A 27,163-nucleotide genomic window follows, 5' to 3' on the forward strand; every position below is an offset into this window, starting at 1 on the left:
GCCCCCCTCCAGACTGCAGGAAAGGGCCTGTGGTGGCTACATAGCTGCAAGACTCTTACGTCAGGAGTTCATAAATGAACGATTTGCCTGAAAGAACATTGCTGTTATTGACAAAGCTGACACACTGCTGTGTGTGTGCAGCTCAGACATCATTGGTGGGCATCACCTTGGTGCCAGTTAAAGTTTAAGTTGATTCAAGTTAAGTTTAATTATACCCTTTCGTGTTAAGGAATCACCAGTGTGTAACGGTCCAGCTATCTGAGACAATGCGCAACAAGGTTATGTTGAATAAAAAACATTTAATATGACCATTGGTCTGAACTCATAAGTATCACGGGCAAAAACACCCCACCCCCACCCCACTTTTCCGAACATTGACATCAATCAAATGGTCAACATGTCCAGCAACACAGAACACAAATGCAAAGCAGGAGGGTGGCCCCCTCCCCCCATACATTACAACAAATTGCATTCACCCAGATGGAGATATAACACAGCCATCACCTGCGGACATGCACCTCACTTTCTTTCCCCCTTCCATTCTTCTCCCCACCTCTACCCCTTCCCCTCCTCGTTCTATGCTGCCTGGCCGAGGATCTCCTCAGGCGATGCCTCATTGGGGGGGAATGAAGGCAGAGCCGGTGGTCACACGGATATGGGAGCTGGGGGTACTAAGGTGGGAATATTCTCGGATCCAGAAGTAGGATCTTGCTCCTGCCTCTCGTGTCGTTGACAGTGGTGGTGCGGAACCTAAGGGTGGAGTGCCGCGCTCCTGGACCACTGGGAGTCCTGTGCCAGCAGTGTTCCTGGCTCTCGTCTCCAGGGCCTCCACCATCCGCGGAACATACTCAGTCATGGTGCTGGAGATACTGGCCAGCTGTCGGGATATGCCCCCCAATGCATTTAGAATCTGGTCACCCATGTCTACAGATCTCCTGGACAACTGTACCATCTCTCCGCTCTCATCTGGCGCTCGTGGAGCAGACTTGCCACATCCACAAAACCTCCGCAGGGTTGGCGGCGTCCTGGGGACATCTGGGGATCCCTGTGACGAGGTGCTTGGGCCCGGTACCTCCAGAGTGGAGATAGGAATGGCCGGAGGAGCACTAGATGGCCTTGGGGTGGAATGCCTTCTGGAGCCTGGCGATGCAGGTTCCTCGAAGTCCGCGCTCTCAATTGTAAACAGACCCAGCGGATTGACGGTCGAGATTCGGAGCTCCTCAACACCAGATGTAGGATCGTCTGGTGAGTCCAGCCCCGCGACCCCACCTTCTGGCCTCTGTGGTCTTGCCTGGGGCCGTGCTGCTGACTGAGCTGCAAAACACAAATGAGGTTATTAGAGGAGAAGGGGGTGCGAGGCTCACAAGGTGAGTCCAGCGTTACTACATGCAGCATATGCACGACAAAAGCACCACCGGTTTCAAAATCATCACAGACATCACATTTCATGACCATCAACACATTGTGCATTGCAATGATTTTCATTAGGCCAGCATTATTTATAGGACACTTTTAGAAACCATCGATCATATATTATTGTTCAGATATGAGTGGTTGTGGCATCTATTGACTTTACATCACGCAACGGTGTAAGCTTTACTCACATGGCCTCACTTTAGGGTCTGCAGCTACCTGCGTAGCTGACCGGGGGTGGCTCCCCACTAGTGCGAGCACTCGCTCCTCAATGTCAGTGAGGTCGCTGATGACAGGTGGCTCCCCACCCGTTCGCGTCTCCTCGGATCAATTCAGCGATAGCTTCCTCTGTAAAAGGTAACGTGCACCGTGACCGGAGGCTTTAGTATAACATTCCCGGTAACAGTGAAAGACCTCACATCTGATGACTCTTGACTCTTACAAATCAAATAGTATAAATACATAAGTACATGTAAATAAATGTAATACTTACTCTTGCAGATCCCACAAGGTCATTCCATCGTTTGCGGCATTGGTTGCCCTCACGCATCTCGTTGGTCGCCGATGAGACCACCTCGGCTATCTCAGCCCATATCTTCTGGTAGGCCTTTGGGGTGGGCTTCCTACCCCTGGGTCAAATCACCCCAGTGTGACTCGACTTCCTGCAGGAGGGAGGTATTTGCCTCGTCCGAGAACCTCCTCGCTCTTTTGCGCCCTCCAATGTATTCCTCTCCCAGCTCACTGCTCTCGCCAGCATCAGTCTCCACAGTATGCTGTGTCACCTCCTCCTCTCCCTCCATTATAGGCACCAAATTCGGACAAATATCTGGCTGGTAACAGCTAATATTTTTGGCACAATTTGCTCTAAAGCTCGAAACTCTACCTCCTTCCTCCCAAAGCAGCCACACTACACCCACACACGCCTTCACTCCCTCTCAGCTCCCTCTCTGTCTCCTCTTATCCGCATGTAATGATGACCCTTGACCTCCCGAATCATGGGAATCGAGCGTTGCCATGCTGTTGCTAAGGACGGCGAGACTTTACGGCAGAAGGTCAGAGAGAGTTAACGCCAACGCCCATTTCAGATCGCTCGCGGTAACACTCAATTTTTAAAATGGAGACTAGGGGCTTTGAATGGGCGACAAGCCGGTGATCTGAAAACCCATTTTTACCGCCCATGCCGGAAATAACGCCCATTTTTGGGTGATCTGCACAAAAGTGTAAAATCTAGCCCCTAATGTTTTACTTGTTATTTTCCATATTGGAAACACCTCTACCCACTTCAAATAGCTATCAATCACAATGAACAATTGCTGTCCTTCTAGCTCAGCAAAATCAATATGTAACCTTTGCCCCACCCTGGGAGGCCATTTCAATGGCTGTAATGGCCCTGATGGTCATTTCTTGCTTACCGATTGACATGTAGTACACTGACTAATGATATACTCTATATCTTTACCTAGACCTGGCCACCATAAATAATTGCGTTCAAAACTCTTGGTCAAGCACATTCCCAGGTGCTGGTCATGAAGATCTTCTAATAATTTGGACCTGAATTTATTTGGTATAACCACTCTTGCACCCCACATGATACAATCTTTTCCATGGACAGTTAATTTCTACGAATGAAGAATGGATGAATATCTTTCTCTGTTACCTGGTTTGGCTCGGATTTGCGATGTAATCCTACATCTTTGACATCACTGGGTCACGTTTGGTTGCTCTACCAATCTCTTCAGCTGTGACTGGCAGTTCATCAATGTATGAAAAATAAAACACTTCTTCCCTATCGGGTGTAACTTGTGATGGGGAAGGCAATCTAGACATAGCATCAGCATTTCTGTGATCAGCTGATCGTCTGTATTCAATATCATATGTATATGCTGACAAAATCAAAGCCCATCTCTGCATTCGGGCTGCAGCTCATGTTGGAACTGGGGACTTTGGATGGAGCATTGCTGTCAGGGGCTTATGGTCCGTAACGATGGTATACTTATGACCATACATGTATTTGTGGAACATCTTGACCCCAAAAATTAATGCCAAAGCTTCCCTTTCGATTTGCGCATAATTACTCTCACTTGCACTGCGAGTGTGTAAAGCAAAAGCAATTGGTCTCTCCTCCTCACTATGTAGTACATGACAGATCACTCCCCCAACTCCATATGAGAGGCATCACATGCTTGCTTGATCTCCTTAAATATGTCATAGTGAACTAACGTGGTGCTGTCTACCAATTTGCTTTTACACCCCTTGAATGCTGTATCGCATTCTTCTGACCACTTCCAATAGACCTGTGTTTTCAACAGGTCATTCAGTGGATGTAATACTGTAACCAAATTTGGTAGGAACTTCCCATAATAGTTCAAAAGACCCAAAAATAATCGAAGTTCAGTGAAATTCTTGGGAGTGGGTGCATTTCTAATTGCATCCAGCTTTCTCTTAGTTGGATGTAAACCATCTTTGTCTACTCTGTACCCTAAGTACTCCACTGAGTTTTGAAATAACTCACACTTACAAGCAGCCTACTTTTACAGATGTTTTAAAACACAAAAAAAATAATAAAATAAAATTTAAAAAACACATTTTATTGTTAAAGACCCTCGCCACTACAGTAAGTTTATCTTAAACCATAATTTTAAAAACTTTAAAAAATCTGAAATATATATTTTTTTATGACATAAATAACTTTAATTTAAATTAATGTTAAATTTGTGGTGTATTTTTTCTATTTTTTATTAGTGTTTTGATGTTTGGTGGGGTTTCTCAACCATAATAATGGGAACACCAACTTACGGAGTTCCCGTTATTATGAATGAGAAAATACTTTACCTTGATTGGCTGCCCAGAGCCATGTGGCTGCAGCTTCAGATCTACGGACGTCCCGACGTACACACGCTCCGATACGCAGTCAGTGGAGGCCTCAGGACCGGGATCTCTGGTGAGTGAAGCAGGTTCAGGAAAGTGCGCATCTTTTTTCCCTATCACAATTGATTGCCCGCAGGAAGTAGCCGACCAGGATTTCTAGGCCAATATGTTATTATGGATTTGCCTGTTTGGTGCTGAAATGAGTGTCATCTAAATAACATACTACCCCTTCAATGCCTTGCAAAATCTGGTTCATCACCCCTTGGAAGATGGCAGGGGCGGATGACACTCCAAATGGTAGTCTATTAAATTGATATAGGCCTAGATGAGTATTTATAGTCAAGCATGACTTGGACTCCTCATCTAGTTCAAGTTGTAAGTAGGCATTTGTAAGATCCAACTTTGAGAAGATCTGACTACCTGTCATTTGTTATGAACAAATCTTCTACATTTGTTAATGTATTGGGGAGATTACCCTCTAGAACCTGGTTTATGATTACTTTATAAACCCCACACAACCTTACCTTACCATCGGACATGGGTACAACAACAATGGGTGTAGCCCAATTACATGGCTCTATCTCTAGAGATAATGTTCTCAGTCTCTAGTCTTTTCAGTTCTTGCTCAACTTTCAGGACATGGCTTGCAGTAAACTAGTCTAGCCTCCTTCTGTACCCTGACACTCACCTTGAAGCCTTGGATCGGACTGCTGTTTTGCAGAACACCTTCGGATACTTGTTGATGACATCATCCTTCGATGCAACTCTCGTTTCAACACGAAAAATCTCACTCCAATCCAGCAACAGTGATCCCAACCAATTTCTCCTGTCACTACTAAGAGAGGCAAGCTCTGAAATTGATCCTTGTATTTCACCGGTTCGGTGATATGACCTACCACAGGAATGTTCTCTCCTGCGTAGCCTCACAGCTCTATCTTGGATTTCTCCAATAGGAAATGACGCAATTTGTCGAGATTATAGCAATTCTTGTATTACGCTCACGGATGCACCAGTGTCAATTTCCATGGGTATCTTGGTTCCTGCAACATCTACTTGGATGATGCTGATACTTTTTGAATTGCTGTTTGATACTCTCGTGTTCCTGATGATGTGTATCTCTTCATCCTTTGCTTTTCTTCCATGCTATGTAGTCTCTGTGGATTTCTACTTACAGCCTTGAAAGTTGGTTTACCCTTCAGTCGACATGCCTTCGCAAGATGCCCAGTTTTCCTGCAGAAGAAACACTCTGCCTTCACATATGGACAACTTTGAGCAATGTGTTGTCCCAGGTACCGATAGGACTTCAATGCTCTGTTACCATTACCAGTTTCTGAGACCTTGGAACCAACTGCCTTTTACTTTTAACCTGCAGGCGATTCACTTTGGTTGTCTGACGACTGGAAATGGTACAAAATTCTCGGGAATATTGGTTGGCCATGTCCATTGACATGGCTGTCTGACAAGCTAAATCAAAAGTCAAGTTAGGAGTTGTCAATAATTTTCTTCTGATCGCATCATTGTCCATTCCACAACCAAAGCGGTCACGCAATGCTCGCTCCTGAAAGTTTCCGAAATGACAGTGAATAGATAGCTTTTTTAATGCTACAATTTACTCACTGATATTTCAGCAGGTAATTGATTTTGTATTCTGAAACAATAACTTTCAGCAATTTCCAGGGGCTCAGGACTGTAGTGCAGTTCTAAATCTGCTTAAGTGATATGTCCTTTGGCTTGACAGGCACAAGAACATTTTTCAGGGTTTCATATGCCTTGGGCCCTGCTTCAGTTAAGAAAATAGCCCGTTTTCCTTCCAATACCACCCGGTTACGGTTTTCATCATCAGGGACTTCGATTATACGATTCATAGTGAAAAACATTTCTAGCCGCTCCACATACGCTCCGAAAGTCTCACGGTCGCGTTGAAACTCACCCAAGCGCCCTGTTATTCCCATAGGTGCGGCCATCTGGACTCTGGCAGTTCAGTCAATTGTGATTGTAGTTTACCTTGAATTTTTACCTGTTAATCAAAGCAAAGAAGCTCTCAAACTCTAGGTTGATTGGCTGAATCATCCACCAACAACATTTTCAGCTAGATTATCCAGAAATCCCATCCTCGTCACCAATGTGTTATCTTCTGTATGATCTCACAAACTCACTAAGATGGCTGATAACTTCAGGAACCTGTCAGGTGACCTGTTCCCTCTTTATTGTTGTAAATAGCAATGGCTGCATTACCACGGTATTCCACTGAGTGGAGCTATATATATTACAACAACGTGAGCAGGTGCAGCAACAGACATGTCCAATGCTGCAAACTGACTGTAGCTAACAGAGTTCAACTATCCATTTTATTATCTTAACCAAAGCTCCCACTGTGGGAGTACCTTCACCACTCGGACTGCAGCGGTTCAAGAAGGCGGCTCACCACCACCTTCTCAAGGGCAACTAGGGATGGGCAATAAATGCCAGCCTTGCCAGCGATGCCCACATCCCGTGAATGAATAAATAAAGAATGCATTTTTTTTTAATCCTGTCATGAAGTTTCACTGGCAGCCAACACAGTGATGCCCCACTACTCCAGGAACTGCTGGTAAATTCCCCAATTTGGTGCCATCAAACATTTTTTTTAAGTAAAACTTTCCAACTATTGAGGTCTATCTTAAAGATAATGCCCTCTCACATGGCTGCCTGAATACTTTCTCCAAGACTATCCAGGCCTTCTCATGGGCCTTTAGATATAGCAGGAGTCAGAACATTTGAGAGAATTTCCCCATTTGGGAAGGACTGGTTCTTGGAGCAAAGCTTGTTCTTTATAGACATGTTTACCATGTTATTATAGAGATTGAGCACGTTGCTCAGTGTCTGTGTTTTCTACCTCAACCAACCATTCAACTGCTTCACTGTGACTGTTGGAGAGGGAGCTGGGGTATAATATGATGTTATTCGAGCTTCGACTGGGAGGTCTTTGAGATGAATAGCTCCATCCTGTCCACTTCACTTCCACCATATTGTGCTTCGTGACCACAATATTTTGCACATGGTCTTACTGTTCCACTCCTCTCAGTGTGGAGGCAGACCCACTGGTATCTCGACTTATCACTCTCTCTCGCTCTCTCTCTCGCGCATATTCACTCTTACTGTCTCTCTTTCTCTATTTTTCTCTCTTTCTCTCTCTCACTCTCTTTCTCACTGACTCACTCTCATTCTTTCTCATTCTCTCTCTTGTTCCTTCTCTTTCTTTCAGTCTCTCGCTCTCTCGCTTTGTTTTTTTCTCTGTCTCTCTTTCTCTCTTTCTAATTCTCTCTTTCCCTCTCTAATTCTCTTTCTCTCTCTCGCATTCTCTCTTTCCCTCTCTCACTCTCGTTCTCTCTTTCACTCTCTCACTCTTTCTCTCTCTCTCATTCTTTCTTTCCCTCTCTCACTCTCTCTTTCTCTCCCTCCCGCATTCTTTCCTTTTCTCTCACTCTCCCTTTCTTTCTCTCTCTCTCTTTCTCCCGCTCTCTCATTCTCTCTTTTCCTCTCACTCTTTTCCCTTCTCTCACTCTCTCTTTCTCTCTCTCATTCTCACTTTCTTTCTATCTCACTAATTTTCTCGTTCCCTCAGTCTCTTTCTCTCTCTCTCTCTCTCTCTCTCTCTCTCTCTCTCTAGCTATCTATCTATCTCTCTTTTTCTCTCTCTCATTCTTTCTTTCCCTTTCTCTCTTTCCCTCTCTCACTCTAGTTCTCTCTTTCTTTCACTCTCTCACTCTCTTTCTCTCTCTCTCTCATTCTCTCTTCCCCTCGCTCACTTTCTTTCTCTCCCTCCCTAATTCTTTCTTTCAATCTCTCTCTCACGCTCTTTCTTTCTCGGTCTCTTTCTCCCACTCTCACATTCTCTCTTTCCTTCTCTCCTACTCATTCTCTCTCCCTTACTCTCTCATTCTTTCTCTCCCCCTCTCTCACTCTCTCTTTCTCTCTCTCTCATGCTCATTAAGTCCCTCTAACTCTCTCTTTCTCTCTCTCATTCTCACTTTACCTCTCTCTCTCACTCATTTTCTCTTTCCCTCACTCTCTCTCTCTCTTCTCTCTCCTTCTCTCATTCTCTTTTTCTCACTCTCATTCTTTCTTTCCCTCTCACTCTCAATCACTCTCTCTCTCATTCTCTTCTTCCCTTTCTCTCTTTCCCTCTCTTTCCCTCTCTCACTCTCTCTTTCCCTGTTTCTCACTCTCTCTTCCTTTTTCTCTCTTTCTCCCACTCTCTCATTCTCGCTTTCCCTCTCTCCTACTCATTCTCTTCCATTCTCTCTTTCCCTCTCTCCCTCATTCTCTCATTCTCTTTCCCACTCTCCCACTCTCATGCTCTTTACCTCGCTCTCATTTTATCTTTCCCTCAGTCTCTCTATCTATCTATCTATCTATCTATCTATCTATCTATCTATCTATCTATCTATCTCTCCTCTCTTTCCTTCTCTCACTCTCTTTTTCTCTCTCTCATTCTTTCTTTCCCTCTCACTCTCAATCTCTCTCTGTCTCTCCATTCTCTCTTTCCCTTTCTCTCTTTCCCGCTCTCCACTCCGTAATGTCTGTAAGCTTGTAATGTTTGCAGCTCCACACTGTGGATGTGGACGTATTGTGTACTGCAACTACAGAATTAATAATAAACAGAACCAGCAGGTTCCGGAGGCTTCCGAGAGAGCTGCCTGCCATGTTAGAAAGCTGTGTGTGCTGTGCTCTGTGAATATATCACACACTCTCTCTTTCTCTCTCTCATTCTCTTTTTCCCTCTCTCTTACTGTCTTTATCTCACATTCTCTCTTTATCTCTGTCTCTCTCTTTCACTCTCTCACTCTCTCTTTTATTCTCTCTCTCACTCTATCTTTCACTCTCTATCTCTCCTGTTCTCTCTCTCATTCTCTTTCCCTCTCTATCTTTCTCTCTCCCTCAACTTCTCTTTCTCTCTCACTCTCTCTGGCTGTCTCTCTCATTCTCTCTCTCTCTCTTTCACTCTCACTTTCTTTTACTCTCTCTCTCATTCTATCTTTCACTCTCTATCTCTCTTTTTCTCTATCTCATTCTCCTTCCCTCGCTCTCTTTCTCTCCCTCATTTTCTCTTTCTCGCTCTCTCTCCCCCCATCTCTCATTCTCCCTCCCCCTCACTCTTTCTTCCTCTCTCTCTCTCTCTCTCTCGTGCACTTTACCTCTCTCTTACTCTTTCTCTCTCTCATTCTCTCTTCCCCTTTCTCTCTCTCATTTTCTCTTTCCCTCAGTCACTCTTTCTCTCAGTCACTCTCTCTATCTCTCTCTCTCTCTCTCTCTCTCTCCCTATCTCTATCTATCTATCTATCTATCTATCTATCTATCTATCTATCTATCTATCTATCTCTCCTTCTCCCTTTCCTTCTTTCACTTTTTCTCTCTCATTCTTTCTTTCTCACTCTCAATCTCTCTGTTTATCTCATTATTTTCCTTTCTGTCTTTCACTATCTCTCCTCTTTTCTTCTCTTACTCTCTTTTCTCCCTCTCATTCTCTTTCATGCTCTCTCTTTCTCCCACATTTTTTCTTTCTCTCTCTCACCCTCTGTCTCTCTCATTCTCTCTTTCTCTCATTCGCTCTTTTACTCTCTCTGTCTGTCTCTCTCACTATCTTTCCCTCTCTATCTCTCCTTCTCTCTCTTCTTTTCACACTCTTTTCTCTCTCTTTCATTCTCTTTCCCTCTCTCTTTCTCTCTCCCTCATGTTCTCTTTCTCTCTCACTCTCTCTGGCTGTCTCTCTCATTCTCTCTCTCTCTCTCTCTCCCTTTTACTTTCTTGTTCTCTCTCTCTCCCTCATTCTCCCTTTCCCTCTCTCTCATGCCCTTTTCATGCTTTTTTTCTCTCTCTCTATCCCTGTTTGGGCTTTGGATGCCTGCAGTACCTAATAGATCTCTCCTACTCAGCTGGTGTAGGATCTACAATCTCTGCACCCCCTAAGCACTGCTGGGCTGTTGAATCTCGAGGTTATCGAGGGGCAGGTGGCTCAGTATTTGTGTTAATGGCTGTTGCAATAGTGTTGGTTGCGTGAGTCACTTCTAATGCAGTGTTCTGTAAGATATTGCTCAGATGTAGCTACGGAGAAGCAGATAAACTGCTGATTCTTATTTGGTCAGATGTAAAGAAAGTGGCGGGTAAAAATAAATGACAATCAGTTGGTGCTGGAGTGTGGGGGTGCTGGAGTGTGGGGGTGCTGGAGTGGGGGGGGTGCTGGAGTGGGGGGGTGCTGGAGTGGGGGGGTGCTGGAGTGTGGGGGTGCTGGAGTGTGGGGGTGCTGGAGTGGGGGGGTGCTGGAGTGGGGGGGGTTGGTGCTGGAGTGCGGGGAGTGCTGGAGTTAGGGGGCAGTGCTGGAGTGGGGGGGTGCTGGAGTGGGGGGGTGCTGGAGTGGGGGGGGTTGGTGCTGGAGTGCGGGGGGTGCTGGAGTTAGGGGGCGGTGCTGGAGTGGGGGGGTGCTGGAGTGGGGGGGTGCTGGAGTGGGGGGGTGCTGGAGTGGGGGTTTGGTGCTGGAGTGCGGGGGGTGCTGGAGTTAGGGGGCAGTGCTGGAGTGGGGGGGTACTGGAGTGGGGGGGGGATGCTGGAGTGGGGGATGCTGGAGTGGGGGGGTTGCTGCTGGAGTGCGGGGGGTGCTGGAGTGGGGAGGGGTGGTGTGTGTGGATCGTGTGGGTGGTGAATAGGGAAAGAGAGGTGCAGTGGTCCAAGCGGGGAATGGGAGGAGTGATATCCCAGTAGGGGAGTGAGGTGCAATATCCCGGTGGGAGCGGTGAGGAGGGATATCCCGGGAGGTGGGGTGAGGAGGGGGGTGAGGAGGGATATACTGGGTGGGGGGGGGTGGTGAGGAGTGGGGGGGTGAGGAGAGATATCCCAGGAGGTGGGGGGTGAGGAGGGATATCCCGGGAGGTGGGGGTGAGGAGAGATATACCGGGAGGGGGGGTGAGGAGGGATATCCCGGGAGGGGGTGGTGAGGAGAGATATTCAGGGAGGTGGGGTGGAGGAGGGATATCCCGGGAGGGGGGGGTGAGGAGAGATATCCCGGGAGGGAGGGGTGAGGAGGAATATCCCGGGAGGAGGGGTGAGGAGGGATATCCCGGGAGGGGGGGGTGAGGAGAGATATCCCGGGAGGGGGAGGTGAGGAGGGATATCCCGGGAGGAGGGGTGAGGAGAGATATTCAGGGAGGCGGGGGTGAGGAGGGATATCCCGGGGGCTGGGGGAAGGAGGGGTGAGGAGGGATATACTGGGTGGGGGGGTGGTGAGAAAGGGGGGTGAGGAGAGATATCCCGGGAGGAGGGGTGAGGAGGGATATCCTGGGAGGAGGGATGAGGAGGGATATCCCAGGAGGGAGATGGGGTGAGGAGGGATATCCCGGGGGCTGGGGGAAGGAGGGGTGAGGAGGGATATGCTGGGTGGGGGGGGGTGAGGAGGGGGGGTGAGGAGAGATATCCCGAGAGGAGGGGTGAGGAGGGATATCCCGGGAGGAGGGGTGAGGAGGGATATCCCGGGAGGGGGATGGTGAGGAGGGATATCCCGGTTGGGGGGGGCGAGGAGGGATATCCCGGGGGGTGTGGGAAGGGGGGGTGAGGAGGGATATTCAGGGAGGGGGGGTGAGGAGGGATATCCCGGGAGGAGGGGTGAGGAGGGATATCCCGGGAGGAGGGGTGAGGAGGGATATCCCGGGAGGTGGGGGGGTGAGGAGGGATATATCCGGGAGGGGAGGTGAGGAGGGATATCCCGGGAGGGGGGTGGCGAGGAGGGATATCCCGGGAGGAGGGGTGAGGAGGGATATCCCGGGAGGGGGGGTGAGGAGGGATATATCCGGGAGGGCAGGTGAGGAGGAATATCCCGGGAGGGGGGGAGTGAGGAGGGATATCCCGGTTGGGGTGGGCGAGGAGCGATATACTGGGAGCGGGGGTGAGGAGGGGGGGTGAGGAGAGATATCCCGGGAGGGGGGGTGAGGAGGGATATCCCGGGAGGAGGGGTGAGGAGGGATATCCGGGAGGGGGGGGTGAGGAGGGATATCCGGGAGGGGGGGTGAGGAGGGATATCCCGGGAGGAGGGGTGAGGAGGGATATCCCGGTTGGGGGGGGTGAGGAGGGATATCCCGGGAGGAGGGGTGAGGAGGAATATCCGGGAGGGGGGGTGAGGAGGGATATCCCGGGAGGAGGGGTGAGGAGGGATATCCCGGGAGGGGGGGTGAGGAGGGATATCCCGGTTGGGGGGGGCGAGGAGCGATATCCCGGGAGGGGGGGTGAGGAGGGATATCCCGGTGGGGGGGGGGCGAGGAGGGATATCCCGGGAGGGGGGGTGAGGAGGGATATCCCGGGAGGGGGGGTGAGGAGGGATATCCCGGGAGGGGGGGTGAGGAGGGATATCCCGGGAGGGGGGGTGAGGAGGGATATCCTAGTTGGGGGGGGCGAGGAGCGATATCCCGGGAGGGGGGGTGAGGAGGGATATCCCGGTGGGGGGGGGGCGAGGAGGGATATCCCGGGAGGGGGGGTGAGGAGAGATATCCCGGGAGGGGGGGTGAGGAGGGATATCCCGAGAGGGGGGGTGAGGAGGGATATCCCAGTTGGGGGGGGCGAGGAGCGATATCCCGGGAGGGGGGGTGAGGAGGGATATCCCGGTGGGGGGGGGTGAGGAGGGATATCCGGGAGCGGGGGGTGGTGAGGAGGGATATCCGGGAGGGGTGGGTGAGGAGGGATATCCCGGTTGGGGGGGCGAGGAGGGATATCCGGGAGGGGGGGGGGGGTGAGGAGGGATATCCGGGAGGGGGGGGTGAGGAGGGATATCCGGGAGGGGCGGGTGAGGAGGGATATCCTGGTTGGGGGGGGCGAGGAGGGATATCCCGGGAGGGACTGTAATGCAGGCCTCAGTGCCCCATTTTCCCACTGGTTCAGCCACGATACCACCCGAGTTTGGGCCGGATATTGGATGAAAATCTCTCAGCTGTTGTGATGGCCGATTAGAGACTCAAATGTCTGACATGTGGAACTTGATCTTTATATTAATCAGTAGCTTTACTGTGCAAATTAATGGTTGCTGAACAGATTCTCGCTAAATTGATTGGGAAATGCAGGCTGATCATCATTCCAATTGGACAGAGCAGTGAGGACATAAATTAATAAAAGTATACCTTGAAGAAACAGAATAAAGAAAAAGAGAGGAAGGCCTGCATTTATATAGCACCTTTCATGACAACAGAGATCCTAAAGCGCTTTATAGCCTATGAAGTACTTTTTGAAATGCAGTCGCTGCTGTAATGTAGGAAAGACTGGAATACAACTGACTGACGTAAGAAACGGAAACATTGGGAAATGTGTTGCAGTAGTCGATGAAATACTGTAGTGTTATTTGTGGGTTATGAAGGTCACAGAACAAAACTAAAGCATTTTCCCTTTCTTTGGCATGAGCTCTTATTGTGCTGGAAAGTTAAAAAAAATTCACATCCAGTTTACTGCGGACAGCCCATGCAATGTCTCACTTCATCAATCACACTGATGTGGATCTTAAGGAAATGACTACAAATGAGATGTTAATGGCACACTGACCTCATTTTAATGCCCCAGTATTCATTGTAAGTCTACTTGGTACATTAAAGCTGCAACATCGCTTGTTTTAATTTTGTATTTTGTTTCCACATTCCCCCTTAGAAGTACCATGGACCTCGAAATTCATTATAGCCAAGAAATGGCCAGTGTTTAGATGAAAAACAGTTCAGTTGTGCCTCCTGAGAATCGTTCAGGATGCACACAAAATTCGTGCTGTCTCCTCATTAACATAATTGCATGTCATGATATTAGTCTTAAAGCTCAAGCTGATACGCGTTACACTGAAAGGCTGGACCCACATCGGGGAAGTCTAATTGCAATTCATGATTGCCACAGGCTTTTTCTACTACATAAAGGGGAGATTCAATGATGCTCGGGATTGTTGACTGTCCAGTTGCCCCAATAGCAAACCCAACACTAGTTAGAAGACATCCGTTGGAACCATGGCAGACCAGAGAAGGAGGGAGCGAGCCTGTAGGTTCTCAGATGACGTTCTGTTGGCATTGCTTTTCACAGGTGAGAGAAGGCAGGCGGCCCTGTAACAACTGGCTGGAGGCCCTCGCCACAGGTCTGCTGGATCACGTGGAGGGAGCTGACACACCACGTCACGGGCAGCACTGTGGTTCCCAGGACCTACACCCAGTGCAGGAAGAAGTTTAACGACCTCACTCGGGTGGTCAGGGTGAACGAAGGCTTCAACAAATGCTACATACCGCCATCTGAACAACAATCTTCACACACTGCCCAAAGCACAGCACCCCCAGCACTCACCCACCAACACTCTCTACCTACCAATACTCACAGCCACATCTCACACCTTGCATACAATGACAGGCACGTCACCCAAACACATTGCACCACACTCACTTATACACTTTCCTTTCTCTTGCAGGCTAAGGTGGCTCACAACCAGAGGGAGCAGGAGTGGACAGGCTGGGGCCAAGCCCATATTGAACAGCGGAGCCAGCTGGAGAGTAGAGTGTTGGAGATCATTGGGGGCCAGGTGGCCAACAGCGACGTTGACCTCCTTAAGAATAACATAGAAACATAGAAAATAGGCGCAGGAGTAGGCCATTTGGTGCTTCGAGCCTTTATGTAGTCGAAGAAGCCTGTGGCAATCATGAATTGCAATTAGACTGCCCCAATGTGGGTCCAACTTTTCAGTGTAACATGAATCAGCTTGAGTTTATCGACTAATATCATGACATGCAATCATGTTACTGAGGAGACAGCACGAATTTTGTGTACATCCTGAACGATTCTCAGGAGGCACAACTTAACCGTTTTTCATCTAAACACTGGCCATTTCTTGGCTATAATGAATTTCTAGGCCCATTGGTACTTTTAAGGGGGAATGTGGAAACAAAATACAAAATTAAAACAAGCGATGCTGCAGCTTTAAACTGTACTACTGTACAGCTGTACTGGTCTACTGTACCAAGTAGACTTACAATGAATACTGAGACATTAAAATGAGGTCAGTGTGCCAATGGTATGTTAATTCCTACTCCTTCTTACCACATCCACTTCCCCCTCAGCCCACAATATTTTCTCACTTTCAAGCTACTCATGGTGTTATGCTTACATTTCTGCCTTCTCCAAGCCCCCCCTCCCTCACCATAACCCGACTCTTGCATCTTTCTGCTTTCAGATAATCAGCAAGCAGCTGAGTAGCCTGACGGCACCGCGGAGAATGAGGGGGGAGAATAGGAGGAGGAAGAACACATCGTGTCACTGCATTTGTCACTCACAGACACCAGCTCAGACACTGGCACTACGCATTTTTTAGAGGCTCGTGTAGTAGTAGGATCTGCATGAGGTGAGGCACCGGGGACGACTGGGCTGCAGCAAGGCCAGGGGAAAAGGGTCGCTCAGGAACCTGTTCCCTGGAGGGCGACTTTGTGCATGTGTTCTAGTGCGCAGGACTCTGATGAGGACCTCGATGGAGAGGCCTTCAGAAGAAGGCTGATGGACATGCACACAGAAATGATAGGTACAATGGCAAGGGTGCCCGAGCATCTCTCAGCAATGTCAAGGAGCATGAATGAGTCCGCCGCTAACATCTCACGGGGCTCTGCACAGAGCATGGGGCCCAGAACTTCCAGTTTGGAAATGATGCTACACTCCCAGAGAGACCATGGTGACCCAAACTGGTGCATGATAACCGATGCCTCAGCTTCCACTGCAGCACAGACGGAAGCGGCCCAACATCTTAGTGCTGCAGCAGAAGTTCAGACTGCGATCATGCAGTCCCTGCTTGATGCCTCCCAAGATCAGAATGCTGCCATTGCGGCTGGGTTCACCACCATCAACTGAGGCCTTCGGTGTCGCAGCAGGCCAACAAGCTGTGCTCCAACAAGCTGTGCGCCAACAGATTGCTAGGATTGTTGAGACGCCACCCCGGGGGAATGGCTGTGGGTCAGTGGGGCTGGAACCTACTGTCCTCTCTCATGATGACAGCATTCCTACTCCCACCACTGCCACTCGCCATCGCCCTTGCAGCCGCCTGTCATCCGGCCAGCCCAGACCGCTGCCGCCCAGCCTGAGGTGATGCAGTCTCCTGCAAGGCCGTCTGTAGTCTCTGGCCCTGACACTCAGCAGCCTTCCACCAGCCCTGCTGCAGTCATTGGGGGAGTACTGTGTGGGAGCGCTAGGACAGGAAAAGGCACCCAACCTGTTATGCTTGGAATAACTCCACAAGACGGTATATCTTAAGCTCAAACTGTTGTGACCTTGGTGTGTCTATTGTAACTCCAGAGTGAGGAGGCAGTGTGGTAGACTGCCTTTTATACCTGCTTCCCCAGGGTGAGCAGGTGACCCTTGGGTCTCCCACAGGTGCGCCCCCTGGTGGCAAGTCTTACACATCGGTAATGTTTACATACATAACATCATTCCCCCCCCCCAAAGTCTTATGTACAAGTTATTTACAAGTTGAGGCGATCCGGGGCTCTACGTTCCCGGGTTGATCACCTGAGTTGAAGTCCTGGCATGGGTGAGTCGGTCGGATCATTGCTGCACTGCGGTGTGGCTGGTCTGACCGGACTGTCGGGCCTGGTGGGTTCATCCTCGTGGTTGACAGCGAGGTCGGTTGCTGGTTGGGTGTGTGTGGGTGGATCAATGATGGTAATGTCCTCTTCAAACTGTTCTTGATTGTCAGTGAACCTCAGTTTGGTCTGATCCAAGTGCTTTCTGCACGTTTGTCTGTTCAAAAGTTTGACAACAAACACTCTATTCCCCTCCTTGGCTAAAACAGTGCCAGCAACCCATTTGGGACCATGACCGTAATTAAGAACAAACACAGGATTATTAACCTCAATGTCACATGATACAGCCGCGCGATCGTGGTACACGTTATGCCGGTGACGCCGGGTTTCTACATGATCATTGAGATCCGGGTGGACTAAGGAGAGTCTGGTTTTGAGTGCTCTCTTCATTAGAAATTCTGCCGGGGGAACTCCGGTAAGCGAATGGGGTCGTGTGCGGTAACTGAGCAGAATTTGAGATAACCGGGTCTGCAGGGAACCGTCCGTCACACGTTTCAAGCTCTGCTTGATGGTTTGGACTACCCGTTCTGCTTGACCATTGGATGTGGGCTTAAACGGGGCAGACTTTATGTAGCTTGATGCCATTGTGGGTCATGAACTCGTTGAATTCCGAGCTGGTGAAGCATGGTCCATTGTCACTAACAAGGACGTTGGGCAAGCCATGGGTGGCGAACATGGCCCGGAGGCTTTCAATGGTGGCAGTGGACGTACATGATGACATTATTATACATTCAATCCATTTAGAGTAAGCGTCCACTGCTACTAGGAACATCTTTCCTAGAAAGGAGCCAGCGAAATCTACGTGGACCCTTGACCACAGTTTGGAGGGCCATGACCACAGACTCAGTGGGGCCTCCCTTGTTGCAAGTTCAACTGTGAGCAAGTGTTGCATTGGTGTACGCATGACTCCAAGTACGAGTCAATGCCGGGCCATCAAACATGTAACCTGTGGTCGGTTTCGAGCTCGAACCGGAGCCCAAATAGTTATTGGTGCATTTTCTTAACCCCATATACGCATGCTAATGCTTCTTTTTCAACCATACTGTCGGCTCTTTCAGCCTTAGATAAACTTCTGGACGCATATGCAACCGGTTGTAGTTTGCCTGACCCATTGGCTTGCTGTAACACACAACCGACCCCATACGAAGATGCATCACAAGCTAGTACTAAACATTTACACGGGTCATACAATACAAGTAACTTGTTAGAACATATCAGATTTCTGTCCTTGTTAAAGGCTGTCTCTTGAGCTTTACCCCAAACCCAGTCGTCACCCTTGTGTAGCAATAGATGCAATGGTTCCAGCAAAGTGCTCAACCCCGGTAGAAAGTTACCAAAATAGTTGAGGAGTCCCAGGAACGAACGCAACTCCATCACATTCTGTGGTCTTGATGGCCTCCATCTTGGAGTCCTTGGGTCTGATGCCGTCCGCCACAATCTTTCTCCCCAGAAATTTGACCTCTGGCGTTAGGAAAACACACTGAAACAGCGTTTCAGCCTGAGTCCCACTCTGTCCAGTCACTTGAGTACCTCTTCCAGGTTGTGCAAGTGTTCGGTGATGCAAGTGTTCGGTGGTGTTGCGACCAGTGAACCGATTTCAGCAAACTCTCCATGTTCCTCTGGAAGATGGCCGCCACCGAGCGAATCCCAAAAGGGCATCTGTGGAACAGTCCTCTGTGCGTGTTGATGCACATCAATTTTTACAAAGGTTCAGCCAGCTCCTGTGAGATGTAAGCAGAGGTTAGATCTAGCTTGATGAACGACTTCCCCCCTGCTAGCGTTGCAAACAGGTCATCCGCTTTGGATAGTAGGTACTGGGTCCTGTAACGACACTCGGTTGATTGTTACCTTGTAGTCCCCGCAGATTCTGACCGTTCCATCGCTTTTCAACACCGGCACAATTGGGCTGGCCCACTCGTTGAACTCGACTAGCGATATGATCCCCTCTCGTTGAAGTCTGTCCAGCTCGATCTCGACTTTCTCTTGCAACATGTATGGAACGGCTTGGGCCTAGTGATGAACGGGTCGTGCATCAGGGACAGGATGGATCTGTACTTTGGCGCCTGTGAAGTTGCCGATGCCTAGCTCAAATAACACCGGGAATTTGTTTAGCACTTGGGCGCACGAGGCGCCATCCACTGAACACAGTGCTTTGATGTCATCCCAGTTCCATCGGATCTTTCCTAGTCAGCTTCTGCCAAACAGCGTTTGGCCATCGCCTGGTACAATCCATAGTGTTAAATCATGCACAGCTCCATCGTACCGTATCTTCACTGCCGCACTGCCAATGACTGGTATGAGCTCTTTGGTGTAAGTGCGCAGCTTGGTGTGGATCGGGCTTAGTTTTGACCTTTGTGCCTTGTTGCCCCACAGTTTCTTAAAAGCCTTTTGGCTCATAATTGACTGAGTTGCCCCCATGTCCAATTCCATGGAAACTGGAATGCCATTTAATTTGACTTTTAACATTATCAGAGGGCTTTTGGTGGTGAAGGTGTGTACCCCATACACTTCCTCTTCAGCCTCGGGTTGAGTTGCTTCTCTTACTCTTTCAGCGTGATCTACGCCAGATCGGTCATCTTCTGCCGACTCTGCCACGTGGTGAGTCGCAGCATGTCTGCACATTCGGTGGAGGTGCCCCATTGTTCCACAGCCCTTGCATGCGTAGTGCTTGAATCGACATTGATGGGCTCGATGATTACCCCCGCAGCGCCAACATGGTGTTAATGGATTCGCATTCACGCCCTACAGCGGACTCTGAGTCATCCTAGGTCTGGTCTCTGCAGGCGTGTAGGTCCTGCCATGTACAGTTCTGTCTGCTGAAGGCGTTATTTTATGCACAGTACTTGCCAGTGAGCTTCAATGCTGCAAAGATATCTGTTTAGTGTTATCGTTCATGGACATGAAAGCCTGGGCTATCGTGATGGCCTTTCTCAGATCTAGGGATTCGGCAGACAGCAGTTTGCGAAGAATGACCTCATGGCTGATTCCAAGCATGAAAAAGTTCCACAACACTTCCCCCAAAAATCCAGCAAATACACACTGTTCCGCAAGGCATCTTAGGTCGGCAACATAGCTCTCCACATCCTGGCCCTCGGAGCGGGGTTGCGTATAAAAGTGATACCTGGCCATCAAGATGCTCTCCTTCAGCTTGAGGTGTTCCCGAACCAGCCTGCACAACTCTTCATATGTCTTGCCCGTGGGTTTCGTTGGTGCTAGCAGATTTTTGATGAGGTCATATATCGTGGACCCGCAAATGGTGAGGAGAATCGCCCTGCACTTGACCGCGGTTTCTTCCTTTTCCAGCTCGTTGGCCACGAAGTACTGGTCTAGAAGCTCAACGAAGGCTTCCCAATCATCACCCTCAACAAATCTCTCAAGAATACCAACAGCAGCCATAACCGCGTGAATGTTCGTGATCTGTTAATCATCGCCAATTGTTACGTTTAGAATAACTCCATGAGACTGCATATCTTAAGCTCAAACTGTTGTGACCCTGGTCTCTTTATTGTAATTCCAGAGTGAGGAGGCAGCATGGTAGTCTGCCTTTTATACCTGCTTCCCCAGGGTGTGCAGGTGACCCTTGGGTCTCCCACAGATGCGCGCCCTGGTGGCAAGTCTTACACATTGTTAAAGTTTACATACATAACACAAACGGCAGGCATGAAGGGATTGGACAAGGGTGATTAGTTAATAGTATTCATGAAAATTTGTGTCAGATGATTATAGGTAAATTTATTTTGTGGTGTTAGCCCTAATATAAGCTTTGCGCCCATGAGGACACCCAGGAGGTCGCTGTGAGATGGCGTGAGACAAGGATGGTATGACGGGGATGTGGTGAGCTACAGGAATCTGGAGTTTCATTTATAGAGAATCAGAGTCTGATGAGCTGGTCACGAACAGCCCATCTGGAAGACTGATTGTCTGGCTGCTTCCTCTTCCCCTCCTGTTCCTCCTCGTTCTCATCCTCATCGTCCTCATCCTCTTCTCCCTCATTCTCCTCCTGAGGTGGTCCTGCAATCCCTGGTGGCAAGGGCTGCACCCTTATGATGGTAAAGTTTTGGAGTATGTAGCAGACCACCATGAAATGCGACACCTATTCAACCGAGTACTGGAGGGCTCCTCCTGAGCGGTCAAGGCAACAGAACCATTGCTTCAGTATGAGGATGGTCTGCTCAATGATGTCCCTGGTGGCAGCAAGTGTTGGGGTTGTGGAGGGGAGTCATGAGCCAGATGGAGAGCGGTTAGCCCTTGTCTCCGAGCAGTCACACCCTCGAGCGTTGGCACACCGGTCTGGCGCAGGATGAAGGCATCGTGGCTGCTGCCAGGATAGCGGGCATTGACATTGAAGATTCGCTGTATGTGGTCACACATCAGCTGCACATTAAGTCAGTGGTAGCCTTTGTGGCTACCGAAGGTGTCAGGATTGGTATACGGTGCCTGCAAAGCCACATGGATGCAGTCGATGGCGCCCTGCACCATGGTGAATCCTGTTATTCCGGCCAATGTAGTCCCTTCTCCTGGTGTAGAGAGCCTCGGTGACCTCCTGAATGCAGCAAAGGATGGGGAATTGTGAGATGTTAGCTCTGTCTCCTGTTGCAGACTGAAAGAATCTGCTGGCAAAGAAATTTAGGGCCACGGTGACCTTGATTGCCATTGGGAGGGCTGTGGTCATCCTGGTCTGAAGCTGGAGGTCTGGTTACAGGAGATGGCAGAGTTCTGTGACCACCTCTTAAGTCACTGCTCCTCGCTTAATTGGGCGTAGGAGAAGTGCTGTCAGAAGGCCCTAGGAGGGTAAGGCCTCCCGTTGAGAGCCCTGATGGCCCTCCTTCCTCTGCGCACATGTTCCTGTCTTTCTTGCATGCTTCAGTTCCCTCCGCCATAGATCCTGGAGGTTGAGGTTGACTGTCAGTATAGCCTCCATAACCTTTAGCAAGTGTTGTAGGTTTGAAGAATTTTAAAAATAATTATGGAGTTTTGTACTTTCCAGAACACTCCCAACTAACCTTGAAATGACTAAATAAAACCCTGGCAGTTGCAGGAAGTAGCACACAGCCAATCAAACTGCGAAACCCTGTCAGATGCGAGTGATTGGTGAGGATCCCTTTAAATAGCGTTCCGCTGCTGCACGCCACCTCAACCTGTCGTTGCTTTCTCCAGCTTGTAATGGCCAAAATGAAGTTGGGAGATCAGGCATCAAGTGAGCATTGCACACTCACTGACATCCTGATCTCTGTGATTACGATATCCCCGGCGAAGAGTTTTGCAGCAGCAGCTACCGGCTACTTGTATTTGGCATGCACACTGGGACCGCCATCAGTTGGCAGTGGAGTGCCGACCGGCATTTTAGCACCATCTTGTGGCGCTAATGTGTAACCACACGAATTTCTCCACACATAGGGCTAAAAATTCCACATTGAAAAATAGCTCCGTTTTTTTGGCACTGTTTGCGAATAACGGACGAACTTTTATGCCGAAATAGGGCCAAAAAAATAAGGCCTAAGTTTCGCCAAAAGTTTAAAAATTTTTGGCATAGCCTTAAAATATTTCTGTTTTTAAGGACTGAGCTAAATTTTTTCGCCTTAAACCTAATGCCCGTTCTGCGCATGCGCAAAATAAAAAAGAAAAAAAATTGCCCGTTTTTCACGTGACGGGTATGCCCGCGCATGTGCAGTGCATTTCCTGGAATGGACCAGACATTTTTAAAGACTTGCAGGAGATTTCTGCGATCGCAATCACAGGAGCTGCAAAACAAAAAAATGGAGACTGATTCAGAAAGGAAAAGGGCCGGGAAGTTTAACCAAGATGCCAATGAGGCCCTGTTAGGCGCTGTGCAGCGAGGATGCAGCCAGATTGACAAGAAGGGTCCTGGTAAACTTCAACCAGCAGCAATAGCTCCAGCTTGGCAATGCGTTGCTGAACAGGTTTCCTCAGTCGGGTCCATCGGGAGTACTGGCCAGCAGTGCCGGAAGAAGTGGCAGGACCTTTGCCAAGCAGTTAGAGTAAGTAATGTTTTTATTTATGCACTACAATTACTTGAATTGTAAATGTGACTATCTGTGTGTGCCACGGCAGCAGAAAGCCCTTCTCTTAAACATTTCTATTGCCATCTTTGCAGAAGAAGGTGTCCGACAACCACCGAGAGCAGACGGAAACTAGTGGAGTGCACCTACTGACAGCTTGGGAAGTCGAATGGCGGGTATTGTCGGTGGGTCCCGAAGATCGATCACCCATGCGGAAGCTGGGCCCAGGTTGTAGAGAGAGAGGGCAAGTCGTGCAAAATCCAGTCTGGGTTGGCAGAAGTGGGCTACCCTTCGGTTTATGCGATGTACCCTCCGTCGGCCACGCTTCAGTTTACGCGATATAGTATCATTTGTCGTGGTCCTTCAAATGAGCCTGCGCTATGTGTGCCTACTCATGTCACCCTGCTCCCTTACCCTGCTGCTAACCATTCATCTGTTCTCTTATATTTTGCAGATGTTGCACAGACATCCAATAATGAAGGATGTCTGTGCAACATCTGCAACCTTGCCACCTCGGCCATACTGAACAAGTTCCACAGGATGATCAGGAGGAGGACGAGGAGGAGAATGAGGAGGAGCAGGAGCCCGACAGTATTTTTTTGGGGGGGAGGGGGGTGGGGGGCAAGAGGAGGCTGATCAGACGGTGATATTGCAATTGTTGGAGTTGCAGGCCACAGATGTACCAAGCGTTTTCAACACATCTACGCACACGGGGACATTTGTGGGTTGTCCACCCTCCAAGGTGGCGGGTCCCAGTGGGTCACAGGAAAGCACACCCAGGGCAGCAGCAGGCCCGTCTGTGCGGAGGAGGAGGAGGAGGAGACCTGAACAACGCTCTCCTGAAATGCAGGCTCCATGGGAGCTGGTAGAGCTCCTGGGAATGAGTGGGGAGAGTGTTCAGCTTACAAAATCACTCCTTGAGGCCGAGGGTGGGATCAAGGGAGGAACAGCCGCACTGTCTGCAGGCATGTGGAAGATAGTCGCTGCAACACGCGAACACACCCAGGCTGTCATTGCCCAGTGGCAATTGCCAGTTCCAAGTGATGCCACTCCCACTCCAATCCCACAGGTTGATCCACAGGCTGAAGAGGTCGAATCCAGGCCTTCCAGATTGCCGTCTCCTGGGTTTGTCCCCCAACCAGCGAAGCGCAGTGCCCGAGACACTAATAAGAAGCTTGGGCTCACCTGGTAGTGGGCAAGGGCAAGGGTAGGAAGTGTGGGCGGCGTGGCGGTGTTTAAATAAGGAGGTGGGGGGAGAGGTGGCTGCAACTGAAGTTTGTTTGCTGCTGTTGTTGTGTTGTGCTGTTCTGTTCGTTTAGTGGTATTTAAGTGATGTTAATTTAAAAGTTTAAAGTTTAACATAAAATGTTTTATTAAAGTTAAATACAAGTGTACAAATGTTTAATAAACATTATTTTTTCAACTAAACCAAAATGATGTACATTAATTTTTCCACTAAACCAAAATTATGTACATTATTTGTTGTGTCCTTAGATTCTCTAGTAATGACTCCACGAGGTAATGTGTTGTACTTGAACTGTAGTGACCTTAATCCTTTATTAGTTAACTCCAGAGTGAGGATCACACCTGGTGGCCTACCTTTTATACTAGGCCAGGCGCACCTGTAAAGGTAACCTACAAGTCTCCCATTGCTGTGCCCTCTGGTGGCACACCTTGTGATAGTACCAACAGTAGCCATGTACGGTACACGACATTAATTTTTCAACAAAGCCAAACCTATGTAGTTGCCTCATTCTCAGAATAACAGGTGGAAATAGTCAACATGGTGGAATAAATGATCAAACGTGCCTTCATGCAAAGCGGTGAAGTGTCAGCTGCTAGCGCAAGGTTCTTGCAATAGTGTAAGGTCCACGAGGCCTCCTCCCTGTTGTCCTGCGGGTTGTAGTGGTGCCATGGGTTCCTCGTCCACCTCAACCCCCTCCTCATTCTCGTCGTCAGCCTCCTCCACCCTCCGCTTCCCGCCTCTCGTCTGAGCTGTTTCTGCAATATCCTCCAGTGGGAATATCTGTCCCCTCATGATGGCTTAAGTTGTGTAGCATGTAGCACACTGCAGTGAACTCAACGACCTGCTGAGGGGAGTATTGCAGGTAACCTCCAGAGTAGTCCAGGCACTGGAAGCGCTGCTTTAGCACTCCAGTTGTCTTCTCGCGATGTTGCGTGTGGCTATGTGGCAGATATTGTAGCGATACTCACCTTCTGTTTTGTGGAGGGTTGGGGGTCATGAGCCAGATGGCGAGCCCGTAAGCTTTGTCCCCCAGCATCCAGCTCTAGCCTTCTGGCTGCTCCTCAAACAGCTGTGACACATTGCTCTCACGCAAGATGAAAGCATCATGGATGCTCCCTGGATATTTTGCATCTACTGCCATGATACGCTGCATATGGTCGCAGACGATCTATACGGTCAGCGAGTGGAATCCTTTTCTGTTTCAGTAAACCTCCGCATCGTCTAAAGGTGCTCGCAGGGTGATGTGCGTACAGTTAATGGCAGCCTGTACTTTGGGGAAGCCAGCAATTCGTGCAAAGCCTAAAGCCTTCTCAATTTGTGCCTCCCTGGTCATTGAGAAGTTGATAAATTCGTCCCTGCATGCGTACAGTGCCCTTGTCACCTGGCGAATGCAGCGATGTGTAGTGTGCTGCGAGATGCAGCATATGTCCCCAGTTGATGCCTGAAAGGAGCCGGAGGCATAGAAGGCAAGTGCTGGAGTTACCTTGACCTCGACGGTTAGTGCAATCCTCTTCCCGCTTCTAGGCTGCAGGTCTGCCTTTATGAGCTGGCATATCTCTGGGACCACCTCTTTTCGAAAGTGCAGCCTTCTAACGTACTGTCCCTCAGTCAGGCGCAGGTATGAGCGCCTCTCCCTATAAATTGGTTCATGGTAAGGCCTCCTCTCCATAAGTATGCGACCTCTTTTAGTCCGCTGGTGATACTGCCAAATAAGCCTTCTTCAATGAAAAGCCTCGAGAACATAAGCACGCACCACATATGGCAAAGATAGAATAGCCCCCATTTTTTAAATGTCCTTAAATGTCCTTAGAAACGAATTATAAACTCACAAAAAGCTCAATCTGTAAACGCAGCCTTCCCTCCAAAAGCTTTAACCCAGCTCCGTTTTCCAAGATGGCACCATTCACGTTTTACAACTTTGAAAAGCTTTTCACACAAAACCCATATCAACACCAGACCTGCAAAGCGCCATTTATTGGTATCTTGTGCCGATCTGTACTGACTTTCTGAAGTCACAATTTTACCTGTTCTTTTTGGAACGGCCCGGTGTTTGAAAAGAGCAACATTGCTGCTTCGAAATTGCGGAGAACTAAAAATAGTTTCCCATAAAATAAAGTTAATATTTTCTTCAAAGTGGCAATTAAAAAAAATACCAGCTAATTTGGAGTGTGAGCACGGGAGTTAGCTTTAGCGGGCCCACTGTAACCAAACCAGTGATTGGATCGATGTTGAAGAGAACCCAAGATGGCGCCGTTATCGCCGATTTCTGTCTGACTCCACAGGTAAGGCAAGCTTTTTAAAAATGGTATTTAACACTGTCCTTAAAAATATCCTTATTGGAGAAACTCGCAAAAAATGTTGTTATTGTTGGGTTTGACCCCGAGTGACGTCACAAAAACGGTTCTCAAAAAATTCGGCCCTTATTGTTTAAGGATGGCGTGACACCACTGGCAAAACTAGCAAAATGGCCCTAAATTTATTTAGCTCCAAAAAAACCCTTTTCGCTCCAAAAAATGGAGCTATATCGATCCTTACGGTGGCAAATTTTGGACCCATAGTTTAAATTTTTTCAACTTGTTCATTCCAATCCCATTTTATCTTCGACATCATCTCCCAAACCCACCACCTCTACCCCCTAGAAGGACAAGGGCAGCAGGTGCATGGGAACACCACCACCTTCAAGTTCCCTCCAAGTCACACACCATCCTGACTTGGAAATTTATGCTGTTCCTTCATCATCGCTGGGTCAAAATCCTAGAACTCCCTCCCTAACAGCACTGTGGGAGTACCTTCACCACACGGACTGCAGCGGTTTAAGAAGAAGGCCCACTACCACCTTCTGAAGGGCCCCTTTAAGATGTGCAGTAAATGCCGGCCTTACCAGCGACGCCTCATCCCAGGAATGAATTAAAAAATATACCTGTGATATATGAACATAGTCAATCTATAGCATTTGTCCCGGTTGCTAGCACAGTCGATGTTGTTGGGAATAGGTTACACCCAACTCCAGACAGCTCAGA

Source organism: Pristiophorus japonicus, chromosome 3 (genome assembly GCF_044704955.1).
Source record: "Pristiophorus japonicus isolate sPriJap1 chromosome 3, sPriJap1.hap1, whole genome shotgun sequence".
Lineage (NCBI taxonomy): Eukaryota > Metazoa > Chordata > Chondrichthyes > Pristiophoridae > Pristiophorus > Pristiophorus japonicus.